General features: G+C 34.1%; 1 protein-coding gene and 1 pseudogene across 7 annotated transcripts in view; one reads left to right on the top strand and one right to left on the bottom strand.

Annotated features, from left to right (window-relative positions):
- The window catches only part of INPP4B (inositol polyphosphate-4-phosphatase type II B), a 557,518-nt gene that overhangs the window by 215,697 nt on the left and 322,119 nt on the right, over positions 1 to 19,702 (top strand). The window lies entirely within an intron of this gene.
- On the bottom strand, positions 11,158 to 11,275 carry LOC120613580 (uncharacterized; annotated as a pseudogene).

The raw sequence follows: 19,702 nt of genomic DNA, 5'->3' as shown, positions 1-19,702 counted from the left end.
GAAAATAAATGCCCTGACATTCCTTTCCGTTTGACCTCTACGGCTAGTTCCAAACCCAACCGGAAGCTTATTGGATGCTGTCCATATAGGCCAGATGCACAGAGCAAGGTAGAAAAGTGTGAGATGTAGATCCAAGTGGCAAAAAGAAGATATTGAGAGTCCACAGCCATGCTACCCTGAACAAGCCCGATCCCATCTGGAGCCTGACTGCCTACGTTTGAATCCTAGCTCCAACACTGACTTGGGCAGGCGACTTACTCTCCTTGGGCATCATCTGTCAAAGAAGATAATCCAGGTGCTGAGCGCATGAGGTTGTTGTGAGGGAGTAAATGAACTGATGTCCGTAAAGCACTTAGACCAGCGCCTGGCACACAGTAACCATTATACATCTTTGCTGTTATTATTTACCGAAGTCCTGTACAGTATCCTGCAGCTGTGTTGATCTTTTTTAGGACAAATAATGTACATTGAGTTACATTGGATTCCTATTGTTATTATTTTTCAATATTCCTTTAGTGTTTGGCTATAACCTGAGATTAAATATCCAGGTTGCAGTAACTGAATTGAGAACCTTAGGGCCCTCCCTTCCAACCAAGGAAGGCAGGGGACATTTTCCTGAATATCCTCATAACAGCTAGGAGGGGCGGTGAGTTTCTTTATTGCAGAAGATGACTCACTGGGTTGACCCTGTGTGAATTAAATTTGTGATGGAAAAGTTTCATCAACCGTTTCTGTAGCTCCCACTAGATGAATCCCTTTAGGAAGCATTTTAAATGTACTATTGCACAGAATGGTAGAAACAAAAAATGAATCTTTGCCTTGGAACAGTGCCTTTTCTTGAGATTTATTATCTAATTAAGGAATTTCCTAATATAACAAGCATTTAAATTTTCCCAAGAACCAAAACAGAACAGTAGTAATACTACAAACTGGCGTTTGTAAGTTACACTGCAGTTTACAAAGGGCCTTCACATTTATTGGCTTTGCTTCTTAAGCCTTTGCTTTAGCCATGGAAACTTTGAACATTATGTCCTTATATATGTATATATCACATGAAAATGGACTTTCTGGTTCAAGGTCAGCCCTACTCTGAGGTCACTCCAACGGAGGGATGCTGGCATTCTGAAGGAGGACACTGTGAGGCTGCTTTATTAGTTTCTTTCTGAATTCCCTCCCTTCCTTGGGTGCAGGGCTCAACCACCCCTGTTGGAATTCTATTCCCAATGCAGAGTGTGGGGCCTCAAGACAGCCTTCTCTGACAGAATTTGTGATAATGTGGAGGAAGTCACCTAATGAGGGCTTTTAAAACAGAAGGAAGCACTGGAAAATTGAGAAGACCCTTAGCATAACTTTTATGTCCCACCATGATTGTGTGTGAAACTTGATGTGATGTCTGTGACCAATAGGTAGTGAAGTTTGGGGTTTCAAGTTCCACAATTTCCACATTATATAATTCATCTAAGTGAAAATTAATGGATAGAGCCCTTCTTATTCAGTAGACCACATGCAACCTTCTCAGCAGTAGAGTTTCAAGAGGCCATTCAGAGAGCACTATAGCATAAATTCAGTCTCATTTTCACTACTACCAAGCTCTTTGTACATACAACATTTGAAATAATCTCAAGGTGTGTATGTGTGCATGTGTGTATGCGTATGTGCTGTTTATCTCTCTTTCTACCTACCCTGCCTGTTCACTAAAAGTTGGTATATGTCAGGCTCTAAGCTGAGTTCTCTATACTATTTATTTTAAAATCATAGTATTATTATTGTGATGAGGAAACTGTGCCTGGCCTAAGCAGCTTAGGTAAGGTCTTACCGTTAGAATTAGTCCATAACCCATGCTCTTAACTGCAGTGCTAAATCATTTGTACAAGCTTGAAACATTTCATTCCCAAATATTGACAAGAACAATAACCTCCACACAAATTTGAAATGTCATGAATCATGGTAAATTTATGGTAAAAATAAAGAACAACATACATTTTAATCAGATTATAGTATAAATTCTGATTACCTCTTTGGTTAGAAGTTTGGGGAGGAATTTGGTCATATCTGTTCTCTTGTGATTGGTGAGTGATGTAACAAAGGAATTGGCCTCAGTGGCTTCTGAGGAAAGAATGAATGAAGATTGAGATCTGACTCAAAAGAAATCATATCAGGATGGCAAAAAAAGGGACATTTTTAAAGCTTGCTCGTTCTTGGCCTGTACACTTCATGAAGATCTATTCCAGGTAATTAAGAATTTCGGGAAGGTAGCATTATTCTACTCTTCTTACATTTGCATATGCCTTAATAGTTTCACATGACTGGTTTCTGCGTATCGTTCCAATCTCAGATCAAACGTTGTTTATTTGGAAATATCCTGGATGTATCCTTGAGCACCTCGCATCTCTAACCAGCTCCCTCTCTAGAGTTAGAGTCCCATAATGATTCTAACAAGAACCACTATCTGAAATTCTCTTTTTGATTTATTTTTCATCGTCTATTTCTCCCCACTAGAATATAAACTCTACAGAGAAGGACTCTTGTCTTTGTTCTTTTCTGTGTCCTCAAATCTAGAAGACAGTGTGTAAATATTTGCTCATTAAATTAATATTCTAAAGCTCTTAAAGCACTCTGTAATATTAAGAATTTCAGCCATATGTCATTTCAAATGAGATTTATAAAGAGTTCTTAAAAGATTTAAAAATTCTTAAAATATAACGTGAAGAAAATTTAAAAGCTGCATATAGAATTTTAAATTCAGTATGACTTTAACTGTAAAAGCTTGATAGAGAAAAGCTTATAAAGATGTCAATATTAAATATGCTTCCTGTGGTGGTAGGTTAGGAGTAATTTTCTCTTTTACTTATATAACAGTATAATGAGCACACATTTCTTTTATAAGTTGTTTTATAAAATAACCAAGAACTGAAAAAACTAAATAGGTCAATAATAATTTTCCAATGCCATAGTTTTTGCTCTCTGATATATTTTTAAATTACATATTAGAATATTAGAGATAGTTGTCACAATAATGATGATGGTGGTGACGACATTGAAAATGAGAGACAGTAAGAAAGCAAGAAATGAACAGAAAACTTGGGGGAAGTGGAGATGTGAAAATTTATTTGTTTGTTTGTTTGTTTGTTTAGCATAAACTTGTGCAAGCTCAATTAGCGATGTTTAGATTACCAGTTTTTCTTGTTCATTTAGCAGATGAGGTATAGAGAAAGGCTTGGAATATCCACCCAAGATGATCTGAAAATTTTGTGTTATATGGACAAATGGAAATCCGTTTGGGACTTGATGTAATGCTAATGTTTAAAAATATCTTGGGTTTATGGTAGGTGTATAAAAGGGATCAAAGTCTTTGGCCTGACTTACATGTCAGGCAGCTGGGCTGTAGTCAGGAACTGTGTCTTTTCAGATACCTTGTACCCCCGGGCCTAGTGGGGTGCCATGTACCTAAAAGGTGCTTGACTATTTTTTAATGTTAATATACTAGTCATGGTATTTTTCAATAAGATTTAATATATGGAGCCAAGTGTTATTCCTTCTGTTATTTTATGATACTGTCATGCTAAATTTCATATTACTGTTTTTCTTTTGAGGGAAAAAAGTTATCTAACCAAGAGACTGAATCTTCTATTTCACCTAGAGTCATTCGAATGGGTTGACGATATTTACCTTCATATTTTAGAGTCTTATAAATGGCTATGTCCAATTGAAATTAGGTCAACTTATATATACACATATAGAAATGATCTCAATGTTTCGCTAGAGTATAAAAAGAAAAAGTACAAAAGTTTAAAAACCTGTTTCAGTAGTGGGACTTTAAACCTCATTCTAAATGTTATACGGGATGGCGGAAAGGTATTTCTTCTACTCCAACCATTTTATTTTCAATTGTGAAAATATATCTAAATATTCCTTTTAACTCTATGCTACAGTGCCAATTGTTATGAAATCTTCCATTTCTTTAAAGCATTGATTCTCAACTTGGGCCGCCTATTGAAATCACCTGAGGGAGCATTACAAAATACCCAATGCCTGCTTTTCCAGCCTAGATATTCTGATCTAATTGATCTGGGGACAATCCGAGCATCCCGTTGTTTAAAAGCTCCAGAGGTGATTCTAATGCTAAACAGGTTGAGAGCCACTGATTAAACCGTTAACACACTTATCTACTTACAACATGCTCTTGTTTTCCAAACAAACTAACATGTTGACTCTTGCGAGATCAGGATCTGTGTAACTGGCACTGACCGATTTACAGAAAAGATCCTTCCTAACATCCGTACAAGATTTCTAGATGATGAAAAGTTTTCCCTTTTAGACTGAATGTCAAGCAGATCATTTGCCTTCATGTTTGGGTTACTGTGAAGGGTAATTCTGTAGCTTTGCCTTCATTCTTCTTTTTTAAAATTCCTCTTAGCATTATGTTCTGATCTGTACCTCACTGAGGCTGACTTGATGTTTCCCTTTTCAGAAGTGCATCGAAGAGGACTAGCACTTTGAAGACTTTATTCTTTGACTCAGAATTTTAGGATGAAATTGTAAAATGAACTTATGAGAAAGTTAAAGTAGGAATAGCATATTGAACTCACCAAAATATACCCTCTGGAACTCATAAAGAGGGAAGAAATTTGAAAATTTTCATAGGACTCTGCCTTATGTAGAATAGGAAATGAAGCAAGATAGTCTTCATTTCCCAGGATTCAGACATCTGAGTCATGTTCAGTTTGGAGCTGACAGGTCTATCTGAAGGAAAAATTAGTTTAGAAAATTTGGGGGAAAGATATCCATTGTTTTTGAACTTTGTTTCCTTTAGTTTGGTGGTTTAAAAACATTCTTTATATATTGAATTAGTAGTGAATTATTGAGTGGAGACTTAAGGGATTTTATGCTTTTTACTTTTCATATACTGATGCAATTTTAAATTTAAAATATAGCTTTGAGGAAACTCAGATGATCTTTAGCATATTGTCAAGAAGGCATAAGACAAATATAAATAATAGAACCTCTAAATGCGGGCCAAATAAAAATAAGACATAACATCTAAGGTCTATTACTCAGGGTCTAGTTGAGAATGCACTAGAGCCTTACGTTACTAAACAAGCCAAATTCATTTACCTGAACTATCTAGAACCATTTTAAGTCAGTTTGTCTTGATGTAGGTTTTCTAGCTCTGTGCAAAAGGGTGGGAGGGAAGGTGTGTGTGTGTTTTTTTTTTTTTTATTGTGCACTTGCCAAATAAAATGACATTGATGTGTCACAAATGAATTAAATCTATGCTCGTTCTTTATTATTGCTACAACAACTGCTTCTTGAATAAATGAAAAGCAAATCTAGTAACCTGTTTAAGTTAACTTGCCAGCCACTAAGAGAGTATCTGCAAACTTAGTGATTCTTCTAAGGTGGCTATGGGCTGACTGAAGAGTCATCTTTTTGTTAGTGAGATAGTGATAGGCGGTGGCAATCTATACTGCATTAATCATAGTTATTATTGTGTACATAAATTGACGGAGATGAACCTCTAAAGGAGATAATGGCAGAGTGGCAGTTCATTAGCCTATACAGACTAATTAAACATCTAATTAGATTCTTACTAGGAAATACCGTTATGTGATTATGAGTCTAAAGTGACTCAGTAAGCCCACAAATTGGATTTTCTGGATCTTAAATTCTCATGAAAATCATAGTGAAAATCGTAGTATTTGAAGAGTTAGCTTGGTCTCAAAATATTAAATGATAAATTTAGGGCTTAATTAGATGTCATTTATTTCTACATTTATTAATTAAGTAGTAAATTCTAGGATCCCTATTTTCCTTTGTTATCGAAGTTTTAAAATCATCATACCCCGAGAGCTTACTATTAAGTCAGACGCCAGGCTAAGCAGTGAACATGCATCATATTGGTGAATCTTTACAATGACACCAAGAGACAGGGACCATTATTCCTCTCTTATACCCATGAGATACTTAGATGTGATACTTAGAACTACCACTTAAAAGTTATATAAAGATGTATAAAATTAATAAAACAACAGAAGAAATGGAGCTGCCACACTTAGGAAGTGGTAGAACCTATACATTATCAACAAGCAAAATAAAAACTCATGTTCTATAGCAAAATAAAAACTCATTTGGTGTTAAAGTAACAAATCAATATTCTATAAACACTGGTTCTATTCATTTTTCCCAATGCTATACTCTTTGAGAGCTGTTTATAATTATTTTTAAGTTGCCTGCTCTTATTGTTTTGAACTGTAATCTAACTTATTCCGGCACAGGCTTTTTGACATGACCTAATTTCCCTGGCCAGTCTGAAATTTAGGGAAGACGGCTCTTAGGATCCTAATTGTTTATAGCAGGGTTTCTCAACCACGAATTATTAACATTTGTACCACATTATTCTTTGTTTTGAGGGGCTTCTCTGTGCATTGTAAATGTTGAGCAGCATCCTACCCACCAGATGCCAAGAGCAAACTTCCCTCTTCCCCGCTCCTAATTGTGACAACCATGAATGTCTCTAGACTTTATCAAAAGTCCCTGTTGTGCAAAATTGTTCTTGGTTGAGAACCTCTGGTTTATAGGGTCAAGAAATTTTATCGAATATTTTACTAATCATAACTATTATCACCGCTGTTTTACGGTTGACGTGCTATATAGTGGTTTTCAAAGAGAAACTGCACTAGGCAAAGTTAAACAGACAAGGCAGACTTTAATCAAGACTATTGCAATGGGGAGAGAGATTGAACCCAATTCAACTGAAACAAAAGGCAGAAGAGTTTTTAAATAATGTACTGAGCTAGTGGAAAAGTACTGGAGAGCCTTAGTGGAGATGCTGATCCATGTGCGATGTGTTCAGACAATGCGTGTTTGCTAATTGATGTTTTTGGAAGTTAGGCTCCTACCTTTCCACAGAGACTGGAAGATAGAGGTGCCCTCTTTCTTAACAATTATATTTCAAAGGGATGTCTTCCAGGTCCTCGAGGAAGACATTCCCGGATTGTAAAAGTGGCCAGAGACGGGGAAGATTTGTTTATTTAAAAAGTAGAATATGAACGTACAACTGCAAGAATATATAATTATAATTGCTTCTTGAAAACCCACTCAATTCCCAAGTCTTTCTGTAATCCCCTGACCTCACGAGAAGGGAGACTCAACTTCTCTGGTGTACTTTCTCTACCCTGTCGTGTCCAGGATAAACCAGAGGTCATTAAATCAGCCTTATCAGAAGTACATAGGTTTTCAAGTGTCAAATTGGTCTGTAGTTTATTGTGTTTTGCCCTCAGGCTTCAGTAAGGTTCCTCACAGTCTTGCCAAGCCCTACACTCATGCATGTTCTCCCGTGCTTGGCCTCTCTAGCTTCTAAAGTGCCAGCTGTTGGTTTGACTCAGAATTGACAGAAATCTTAGAGCTCGTTGAGGAGTAAAGGTTGCTCCTAAGTTTATTTTGCTATATTTCCAGAATCCAGTCTGCTTCTCAAAGAGAAGAACATTTTCTAAGTCTACAGAGAAGCATGTTTGGGGAGCCTGAGACTAGGCAGGTGATTTGGCCTTCAGGTTCTCATTAGTGACCTCGATGAAAGTCATGTTATGGAGTGACAGAGTTTTGTTCAGATCGTAGGACTGAGGTGAGGGAAAAAGAAGGAAGAGAGTACACAGATTACTCATTCAAGATATAATATGATTTAAATGCTTTCTTAACAGCCTACAAGTGTGATCTTTTTTATTGGTTATAGGAAATAATACCTGGAGGATTTTTGAATTGGTAATTGTTTTTTTGCAGTAACAGGGACCCCTGTGGGGTGATGGATAACAACATTATCAGGATAAGTAATTCCATGAGATGCCTGAACAGTCAAATATTAAGTTTTCTGGTAAAAACAATTTCTCCTCCTATGCGGTATGTCATAGGCAAAAGATAGCCTTTACATAAAATCACTAAAAAAAGCAAAATTATCTCATAACCTGAGTAACATAATGAAATCTTAGTTGGCTTCGGTGAGTCTATCCAACATAGCAGACTATATGTTATTTATACATTTAGATAACACAAACCCTCTTATAAATTTTATTTTGCATTACTTTAAGTCATCGTATTTCCTAATTAAACCTCCTTTTGATCAAATGATACATGCTAAAAATAACTCCTTGCTGTCAAGCATTTGGTTTTTGTGATTTTTGTATGATTGCAATCTCTATTAAATATTTTTTCTCTCTCATAATGCTGGGTTTTTTGTTTCTTGATAAGTAAACACCAGAGCTTTTCTGAGTGGCATTAAATCTCAGTTCCAGCTCCTGACATAGGTCGAATCATTTTTATGGAACAAATATTTTTCTTCATCCTTGAAGATCCAGGGCAGATCATAGGAATAAAGGAACAGCTTCTGCATTATCCAACTACAAAGATGCTGATAACCAATCAATACAGGGAGAAAAACCTTTCCAAATCACTTTTCAAAATGCTTTGTACATTTTGGAAATTTGCTTCCTCCTCTTAAAATCTGAGACTAGATATTTACAAAGGAACATAAGTTTGCCTTTAGGTCGCTCCTTTTATATTTGACAATTCCAGCTCATACTTTTGTCTTCTAGTATTCAAATAATACATCGTAAAGATCTCATTTAAATCAGAGCATTCAAATAAGACTTTTTAAATGCGTAGATGCTTTGTAATGACGGTTGGCTTTCTCACGAAACTAGTCATCTTCAACTTTTAAGGTAAGGCTAATTCTCTTCATTTATTTCTGTGTCACTTTGCTTGTGGGAAGTGATTTTTACCCATTAGAAAAATGATGTGATTAGTAAAGGCTGGTAGATCTGAGTGGTGGTTATATATAGTTTGGGTTGGCATTTTTGGGACACTGACTTATTTTCCAGATGAAATCACCCAAAAAGGGCAATATAAAAATATGAAATAAGTTGCAAGATAGAAATAAGCTGGTTATGTTATGATTTCACGTACTTTCAAAGGCTCATAAAAACAACTAAATTATATTTTTTGACTGCAATTTGGTCTTTTCATTTGTAAATACTTGTCTCATTTTCTGTGCCGAATAAGTTACTCAGATAACTTCAAATAGTCATCTACTTAAGCTTATTTTTAAGTGTTTTTTATTTTCTCTAAATGTCTCAGGTGGTGGTAGGTGGGCACATATTAGAGATGAGTCTTTTCATCCTTCTATTTGGCAACGTGCCATTAATGCTATAGGTTTTCAGTACAATGACTAAAGCCAGTGGCAATATACTGGAAGGAGAAGACGGAGTCTATTATTGGAAAATATTGTTGTTTCAGGATAATGTTGAAAAAGTTAATGACATTGAAAGCAAACCAAGAATTTATATGGTTTTGCTTTTGTAAGTGTCGTGCTTTTTGTGGATATAATTATTTACGACTTTGATCTTTGGTTTGTTTATCCTGTGCTTAGCCAATAAAGCATTTCCTTGAAATATACTTTAGGTGAGGCAGCGATTAAACACTATGACACATTTTGTAGATTTAAAAGCCTGTTTGGAAGTCTTGGAGTTTATTAATCTCTTCTGTATGAATTTGAGGTTTTTCATCATTAACAGATGTCGCCTTTATTCTCTGTAGTTTTTTTTTTTTTAAATGTAAATTCTCCACGAGACGATGTTACAAAAACATATTAGACTGGAAATTGGTTTTACTAAACGTCAAGATAAATATAACTTGGGCAGATTGCATTGCTTGTTGGTTCGGCTATATGAGTCAAACAGTTATATAGTTAGGCTAGGAGAGCTAGGACTCAAAATTGTCTATCACCTGCTATTAGTCACAACTGGAGTAATGAATGGATGTGACATGGCTAATAAAATATCAGTTAAAAAGGCCTATTTTAGATGGGCATGCTAGAGAAACATAGTGACCGCAAATATTCATATATGATATTTGCAAAGTAAGGCAAAAAACAAAACAAAAAAACTAAAACTAAAATAAATAAAAGGTATCACCTTATGAATTATAGATTCATTTTATTCTGATTATAAATTTATAAACATATTTTAAATATAGACATCTCTTGTTCTTTTTCTTTTCTTTTTTCTTTTTTTTTTTTTGGTTTGGGTTTATTTGTTGTTTTGTTTTTGCTATTTACTAGTTTGTACTTCTGTCTCCTCAAAATGTAACAGTGAATCTACATTGTTCCAACTTATGTTATAAATATCAGTCTTAAAGTTATGTTTCACATTATATCAAATATTGTCAGGTAAATCTGTTGTTAAGGAATTCATTATTGTGATAAAGTTAAGGCTTAATTATTTACTCTAATGGACTGAAGCAGACATGTGAATAATTCAAAGTATGATCAATTCAAAGTCACTTAAACATTATGTTTAGGAATATATTTGCTGCAAATATTACAGTTAATATCTTTATTACATAAAGGATTTATCCAATCAATAGAAAAAATGATATTCTAGTAAAGGTAGGCCAAAAGTTGTTAGAGAAAATACAGCCAATCAAAAATATACTTTTTATAATATACTTTTAATCTATATTAAAAATGTATAAAATTTTATATTAAAATATTTTAAAAATTTTAAAATGGAGACTCTTATGCACTAATGGTGGAAATGTAAACAGGAATGACCACTTTGGAAGTCTGACATAGATACTAAAGATGAGAACATTGTGTACCCCATGACCCAGCAATTCTAATACTACACACACCTAACGAACATGTTTCTATATTTACAAAAAGACAAAAGAATTTTCAAAGCAGCACTCTTCATTATAGCAAGAAAATAGGTATTCTTCAAATACCCATTAACCATAGACTGTATAAATAAATTTTGGTGTAATCATTCAATGGAATACTCTACAGCAATGAGAATAAACATACAAGGAAGTGGATGAATATCTATAAAGAATAATATTGCGCAAAATTAGCCAGAGAAAAACGAAGAATATATAGAATATAATTTTACTTGTATAAAGTTCAAAGCTGGCAAAACTGGACTTCTGCTTTGAAGTACAGTGTAGTAAGTTATGTGAGGCCAGTAAAAGTGCTGACAGAACTAGAAACTCTGCAACAATTTCAAAAATCAGATTTTATTTTCTTTTCCGTTTTAGATGAGGCAACGCTTGGTTGACCTCACAGATTGCAAGGATCTTGTCAGCTTACAATCCCTTATTTTTTATTTCTTACGCCTACAGCACCTGGTCTTCCTAGGTGGTCTCCCATCCAAGTACTAACCAGGCCTGACCCCGCTTAGCTTCTGAGATCAGATGGGATCGGGCTTGTTCAAGGTGGCAGGCCACAGACACAAAAATCAGATTTTCAATGATAACCCGAAAGCTGTGGAATCGATGAGTACTAAACACACTGACAGACCAGAGAGGGGAAAACATTTCTGAAGTGAGCCGAGGACAGCATCTGTTTGTTCCTCTGAGGCATCTTCCTGTCTGATGGGGAGGCTGAGGCTCAGGGGTTTGTCCAGAAGCAGCAACACTCCACAGTCTTAGTGCTTACTCAGCACAGAAGTAGCAAAGCGAGTGAAATCAGGGACTTCACACACACACATCTGGTTTATTGTGCAGTACATTTTGAAAGAAACTAAAGTGCTAGACCAAAAGTCTCTGAAATTACAGTGAAATTGCCCCCGCATCAAAATTTTAATTTAAAAGAATAGAAAACCCTAGTGGAAAAATGTTAACGGGGAATCGACAATGAGGGGCTACAAGCATGTTTTTTCCATGCATACTTAGAGAATCCAGACTAACCACAGATGGAGTATAGAGGACGGAGAAACTGGAGGAAATTCTTGCTTTTTTTTTTTTTTGGCCGTTTATCGATTTGTTTCTCCGCCTTTTCAAAGATTAATTCTAAATTCATGATATCCCTAATTTTCTTCATTGTGAAACAAAATAAAATACTTAGTGTGTACGAGTATGTAGAGAAACTGGTATCCTATTGCATAATTAATACACTGATACAATTGTTATGGAAATAATTATATATACATTATGTATAACATGTATTATATACAATATATGCTCTATATGACATATATCGTGCATTATATATAACATATATCATATATGTGAATATAATTTTATCTTCCTTTTGTTCTCAAAACAAATTTGAGATTACTTTTTCAGTATTTTCAAGAACCGGAAATATTTTCCTACCCTTTGATCAATTTCTAGGAATCACATGGAAACATTACTAAAGTTTTTGAGAAATATATTTATAACTTTATAATAGATAAAAATGCTTAAATAACATATATTAGTTAATACAAAATTTTAATTCATGTACCATATTGGAACTTTGTAGAATATTAGTCATTAAGATGCCTATGATATAAGAATTCTTTTTCCACCATGACAGAATAACTGGTTTTCAACTTATCCTCCTACTGTAAAGCAACGAGCAAACTGAACAAAATATAGTAAATGACTGTCTATTGTCACCAGGCAATAGACAATGCAAAAATTTGATCTTTGTAAAAAGGAAAAAATATTAGGTGAGCCTCACATTCCTTCCATGTTTTGACTTGGAGCAGGGAAGTAATCCCACACAGAGTGGAGATCTCATTGAGAAGAGAGGGAAAGATTGAGTTTGGGGCTGAAGTATTGATGCAAGAATAGGGTGAGGTTTCATGTGAGGCAAAGCGTAGAACAGGGATCCCAGAAACTGTGCAGTGCTAGAGGACATGGTTGTTCAGTTATCCAGAGTGGACTAACCCTGCTGGATACTTCAATCAGTTGAAACCTCAGAAGGATCATGCTTTGGGAATAAGGACCAAGCTACAGAGTAAAGGCCACACCCTACTCTGAAACCAAAATAAATATTTCCTAACTAAGAATTAAAAAAACAAAAAGCCTGATGGAATCGAGAGGGTTCTATTATTTGCCTGTGAAAACTGAACTCAATATTATTTAAAGCAAAACACCATGCTCGAGGCTCCTTTCAGTGTAAGATCTATAATATCTAGCATAAAACAAAATAAAACAAAAAATTTTGGCCATGTGAAGAAGGAAGGAAATGTGGTCCAAAACCAAAAGAAAAAGTAGTCAACAGAAACAAAAACAGTGATGACTATGATGTTGACAATAAAATACTAAAATCAGCTCTTATAACAGGTTATTTATAATAACTATTTGATTGCTATCATAAATATGTTCAACAGTTTAAAGCAACTATAAGAAAATTGTCAACAGAGAATTGGAAGCTACCGAAAGAATCATATCAGAATTCTAGAACTGAAAAATACAAAATCTGAACTTTAAGTACATTACTGAGTGGGATTAAGAGCAGGATGAAACTGCAGAAGAAAGGGTGAATGAACACGACAAGATCAACAGAAATTACCCAATCTGAACAACAACAACAACAACACAAAAATGTTTCAAACAAATGCAGTCTCAATTACATGTGAAGTAATGTCAAAAGGTCTAGTATATAAAAATAGAGTCTCAGGAAAAGGGGAGGAAGAGGCGGGGCAATAAAATGTCCAAATAAATAATGGCCCCAAACTTCCTAAATTTGCTGAAAATAACACAACACAAATGATATGGATACAAAAGAAATCACTTCTAGTCATATCATAGTTACACTGCTGAAAAAACAAAAATAAAGAAAAAATATTGAGAGCAGCCATAGAAAAAGTACACATTACGTATAGGAGAACCACGGTACACATTATGGATGACTTTTTAAATCAGAAACAATGGCAGCTAGAAAACAAGGGAACGATATCTTAAAGGTTTTAAAATCCAACAAAACTTGAGGTTTAAATAACGTTTTTCAATTTGAGAGAATTCTTGCAGAATTGTACTACGAGAAAAGTTAAAGTAAGTTCCTCCAGCTGAAGAGAAGTGATACCAGACAGAGACTCATATCACCAGGAAAGAATTAAGAGCACTGGAGATCCTAAGTATAAATATATTGGTAAACATGAAAACTTATATTTAATATGTTTATTGTTTTCTTTAATGGAAAACTGACTATTTAGAGTGGAAATAATAATACCGTCTGTGGATTATATGACAACAGTAGCACAAAGAAAGGTAGGTAGATAGGATCATGCTATCTTTTTAAGATTCTTACATTTTACCTGAAGTAATACAACAATAATTAGAAGTAGAGTGTGAAAAATTAAGGATGTAAATTGTGATCCTTAGAACTACCATTTAAAAATGATATAAAGATGCATAAAATTAATAAGACAACAGAAGAAATGAAATAAAATATATGCTATCTATAAAACTCTTAATATAAAGACGTATTTTGAAGTAAAAACATGGGAAAATACATAACATGCAAATAGTAATCAGAAATAGAAGGCCAATGTAGCTTTATTAAATCAGACAAAGTAAACTTGAAGACTAGGATTATTACATGAAAAGGAGAAATATTTCATAATGATAAAAGGTCCGGTATATCAGAGGATGTAGCTATTCTACATATGGATGCACCTGAATAACAGAGGTTAAAATACACTAAACAAAAATCAACAGAACTAAAAGGAGAATACATAAATGCCTGATCATAGTTTTTAACAACTACTCTCAGTAATTGACAGTCAAAACAAACAAACAAAAAACAAAGCTAAGTATATTAAAAACTCGAAAATGCCATCTATCAAATCGATCTATTTATATTTGTAGAATACAATTTTCAACATCTGCAGAACACACACTTCTCCAGTACTTACGTAACACTCACCAAAATAGACAATATGCTGGGCCTTAAAGGAAGTTTAACAGGTTACAAAAGAATGACATTTGACAAAGCAGTTTCTCTGACCACAATATGTAAAGTTGAATTAAGTTTAGAAAAAAAGGATACCTGGAAACTCACCAAATATTAGGGAATTAAGTAATATATCTAAGTAACTCATGGATCAAAGAAGAATTCCCAGGGCAAATTTAAAAACGCTTTGATCTAAATCAAAATAAAAACACAACGTAATAAAATTTATGGGATTCAACTAGAGCAGTGTTTGGAAACATAAACAAGTTTAAATGCTTATTAGAAAAGAAGAAACCCTTAAAATGAGTGACCTAAGTTTTCGCATTAAGAAGCTAGAAAAAGAAGAGCACATTAAAACCAAAGTTGAAGAAAGGAAATAATAAACACAAGACAGAAAAGCAATGAAATAGAAAACGACAAAAAGGTAAAAAGGCTAGAAATTATTTCAAAAGATTAATTAAGGTGATAATCTCTAGCTGATCAAGAAAAAGTATAAATTACCAATGTTGGATTTGAAAGAGAAGGTAATAGTATATATTCCAAAGTTATTAAGAGAAAGGTAAATGAATATTATGAAAAATGAACAATTTTTAGATCATTAAATTTTACAGTTTAGATGAAATGGAGAATTTCCTTTAAATCAGTTTGTCAAAACTGACACAAAAATAAAAGATGCGAGCAGTCTTATATCTGGTAAATTACATTTGTAATTCAAAACCTTCCCATATATAAAACTCCAGGCCAATGTGGCTTCACTAATGAATACAAGCATATATTTAGGGAGGAAAAATTTTAATTTTATACAAACTTCATAAAATATAAGAGGACTGAGCACTTCACAACCAACTTAGTAAAGTCATCATGATTCCAAAATTAGACATTAGAAGAAAATACATTCCATTATCCCTCATGAACAGAGATGAGAGACCTTAACAAAATATTGGCAAAACAATTCTGTTATATATAAAAAGGATAATTTATTATGAACATTTGGAGTTTATCCCAGGAATACAAGATCGATTTAACATTCAAGAATTAGGAGGGAGATAGATGGGGTAAAAGGGATCAAATACATGGTGACATTAAAGAATTAAAAAAAAATTGAACTTAAAAAAATAAAAATAAAAATTTGATAAATCTCAAAATAAATAAATAAATAAAAGAATTAATCATATATTGTATCACATTAGCAGGAGAAATTATGTGACCCACTCAACAGCTACAGAATAAGCATTTGAAAAATTTAACACTCATTCATGATAAAAACTCTATAGCAAACAATGTTCTTTTTTTTCTTTACTTTTTAAAAATTAAGTTTATTGGGGTAACATTGGTTAAGACAATTATATAATTTTCAGGTGTACATTATAATTTGACATCTGTATATTCTGTTGTGTGTTTACCACCCAAAGTCCAGTTTCCTTCAGCTACCATATATTTGATTCCCTTTACCCACTTCACCCTTTCCCTAAACCTTATATTTGACCCCTTTATTCTACCTCCCTATATTCTACCTTCTCCATCATCCCCCACACCCTATCCTCTGATAACCACTAGTCTATAGTCTATGTCCATGAGTCTCTGTTTGTTTGTCCTGTTCATTTGTTGCTTTCAGGTTTATATCCCACATATAAGTGATATCATGTGATTTTCAACTTATTCTGTCTGGCTTATTTCACTTAGCATGATTATCTCAAGGACCATCCATGTTGTCGCAAATGGCAGTATTTCATCTCTTCTTATGGCTGAGTAATATTCCATTGTATATATATACCATAGCTTCTTTATCCAATCATCTGTTATAGGACACTTCGGTTGCTTCCATGTCCTGGCCACTGTGAATAGTGCTGCTATGAACATCAGTGTGCAAATATCTTTTTGGATATGGGTTTTCAAGTCTTTGGGGTAAATACCCAGTAGAAGGATTGCTGGATCATATGGTAGATCAATTCTTAGTTTTTTGAGGAACTTCCATACTGTTTTCCATAGTGGCTGTACCAATGTGCAGTCCCACCAGCAGTGTATGAGAGGGTTCCTTTTTCTCCACATCCTCTCCAACATTTGTTATTACTTGTCCTGTTGATTATAGCTATTGTAACAGGTGTGAGATGGTATCTCATTATGGTTTTGATTTACAAATATCATTCTTAATGGTAGAATTCTGAATACTTGCCAGCTAAGATCAGCAACAAGCAGTGTCAGATTTCTATTTAACGTCATATTGGAGGTCCTAGTCAATCCAAAAAAGACAAGAAAAACAAAAAATTCATAACAAGTCAAAGGAATAATTGAAACTGTGTTTATTCATGGAAGATATATGTATGTAGGAAATCTTGACAAATCTAACAACTACTAGAATATAAGTGAATATAAGAAGGTCATAGGACTCAAGGCTAATTTTACACAATCAATTTCTATATACATTCAGAAACAATTAGAAAAGTCATTTTATATATATATATATACATATATGTATATATATATACGTGTATATATATATATACGTATATATATACATATATATGTGTGTATATATATATGTTTACATATATATATATATTATTTATTAAAGCGTCCCCAAATAGAAAATACTCCAGGAGATTTAATAAAATATGTGCAAGACTTCAACAATGAAAATGATAAAATTTTGCTTAGAGAATTTAAAGATCTTTCATCCATCTGTATGGGTTCAGTAACTCAGTTTTATTAAGATGTCTGTTCTCCCAAAATTGATCTATAAATTTAATGCAATCCCAATCAAAATCCCAGCAGACTTTATTTGTAAGGGGGGAGGGTGTTGAAATTAAGAAGCTAACACTAAAATTATATGGAAATGCACAGAAGTTACAGCAATGCTATTCTAATGCATACAGGTCAGTAGTGGCATAAGCAAAGACAAACAGGTCAATGGATGAAAATAGTGTTCAGAAATATACCTGCATTTAATGGTCAGTTGATTTTTGATATAGGCACCAAGGCAATCACTGAGGAAATTCTTCGTAATAAATGTTTCTTGGACTGAATAAATCCATGTAATAAAATGAGCAGCAGCTCTTACTCATTAGATGAACTGCATTCCAGTTTGCAAGTGCTGAATTCCAAAGAGCTAAAATATAAACCTTCTAAAAACAAACAAAGTAGACTGTTATCATGAACCTGTGCAGGAAATGACATCTAATATATGATTTTTAAAAAAGCACAAATCATTAAAAGAAAAATTGGTAACTGGAGTTTATAAATATGTAAAACTTCTCTTTGAAAGATACCCTTAGGAAAACAAAATGGCAAGCCGCAGAAGAGGAGAAATCATTCCAATAAAATGTGTTTCAGTAAAAATATATTTGATAAAAGTGTATCCAGAATATAAACACTGCTATCGCACAATAAGAAAATGATAAACTTCCCAATTAAAAATGAGAAAAATATTGGAACAGATCGTCTCACATGAACAGGTAACAAATAGGTGAGAAACATATGGAAAATGCTTAAAATTACAAATCATCAGGAAAAGGCAAATTAAAGCCACGATTGTCACTACACCTGAACTAAATCTCTAATACGAATAAGAAGACTAACACCACCAAATGTTTGCGAGAATGTGAAGCAACTGGAATTCTCAGACTTTGCTGGCGGGAGTGTGAAGCGGCCTTCTATGTGGTCATAGAGGGAGCCAGGATCCTCCCTCGGGCAGCTCTGGACTCGGTGTCTTCCTCATTCAGCTAGTGGGGAGGGAAGGAGGACACGGATGATAGTAAAGGAGGATGTTACAGACCGGGTCTGGGATTAGTGCACAAGGCCTCTATCTGCATGTCACTCATGCGGCTGCACCTAATTACAAGGAAAGCTTGGAATTCCTGTGTGTCTAGGTGCGTGCACAGAGCAAGGGGCAAAGGGTTTGGTGAATGTCTAGCCTTATTCGCACTGCTGTTTAGTCATGGACAAATACGGGAGGCGATTTGTATAATGAGGGGAACACGAGTTTGAGAGTTTGTTAGTTCTAGTAATAAAAGCTTGTTACTTTGGACAATAAATTTAAAATATAGTGGGTTAAGAGCATGGGTTTAAAATTAAATGGATTCATTCAAATCCCAATTTCTTAACCTAGCCGAGTTCCTAATTAAACCATTTCATGCAGTGGACATTAAAATAGGCAGCTATTGATACATTTACTAGATCTTAGAGGTTGAGTTTTTACTTTTGTTAAATAGAAACCATGATACCTGCTCTTATACGCTCTATTATTATCCTGAAGATCAAATGAGATACTGTCTCTGAACTATGTTATAAAAAATAAATTATTTTCCTTTTCAACTGACAAAGGAATATTGATCTATATGATGTTTTCATAGAACATAAAACAGTCTTTGAATGAGTATCATTTACTGTTTTTTTTTTTTGTAGTCCAGAGATAGACTATCCATCTAAAACTTAAACATAGTTTTTTTTTTTTTTTAAATGAGAAAATTCCCACTCCCGTGAGGTGTTCATAAAAACATTTAAATGAAGATTGAGGCTATGCCTGGATTCTGATTCTTTGTTCTTTTTTCTCAGCTTTTCCGCCTAAGATCAAAGTCTCCTCTATCAAAGTAACTTTATATCTCCCTTAGTGTCAGGTTAAAAAATGTATCTGTGCATGTCTCCTCTGAAAGCTATTTCCATTCCACAGAAAGGAGCTGACTAATCTCCAGAAATCCCATACAGAGCAAGGATGCTCTGACGAGTAGTCAGATATCACGGCTTTAGCACTCTAAATGACAAATTAACATTCTGATAACTTCAGTTCCCTCTTGCTTGTACAGATGTTTTAAAAATAGAGAGCATTATTAATCAAAACTTAAACACGAGACCCCTAATTGCAATTGTTGTCATGATATCTGAATAAAGAGATCCTTTTTATCCTGAAGAATTCCTTAATTTACAGATGTTTTCTTTCAGAAAATTAGATACTAGCTATTGTTTAAATTGCTTCTTCCTCTCCCCGCCCCTCGCCAA

This window comes from Pteropus medius, unplaced genomic scaffold, assembly GCF_902729225.1.
Source record: "Pteropus medius unplaced genomic scaffold, Ma_sr-lr_union100, whole genome shotgun sequence".
NCBI lineage: Eukaryota > Metazoa > Chordata > Mammalia > Chiroptera > Pteropodidae > Pteropus > Pteropus medius.
This window is presented reverse-complemented; position numbering and strand designations above follow the sequence as displayed.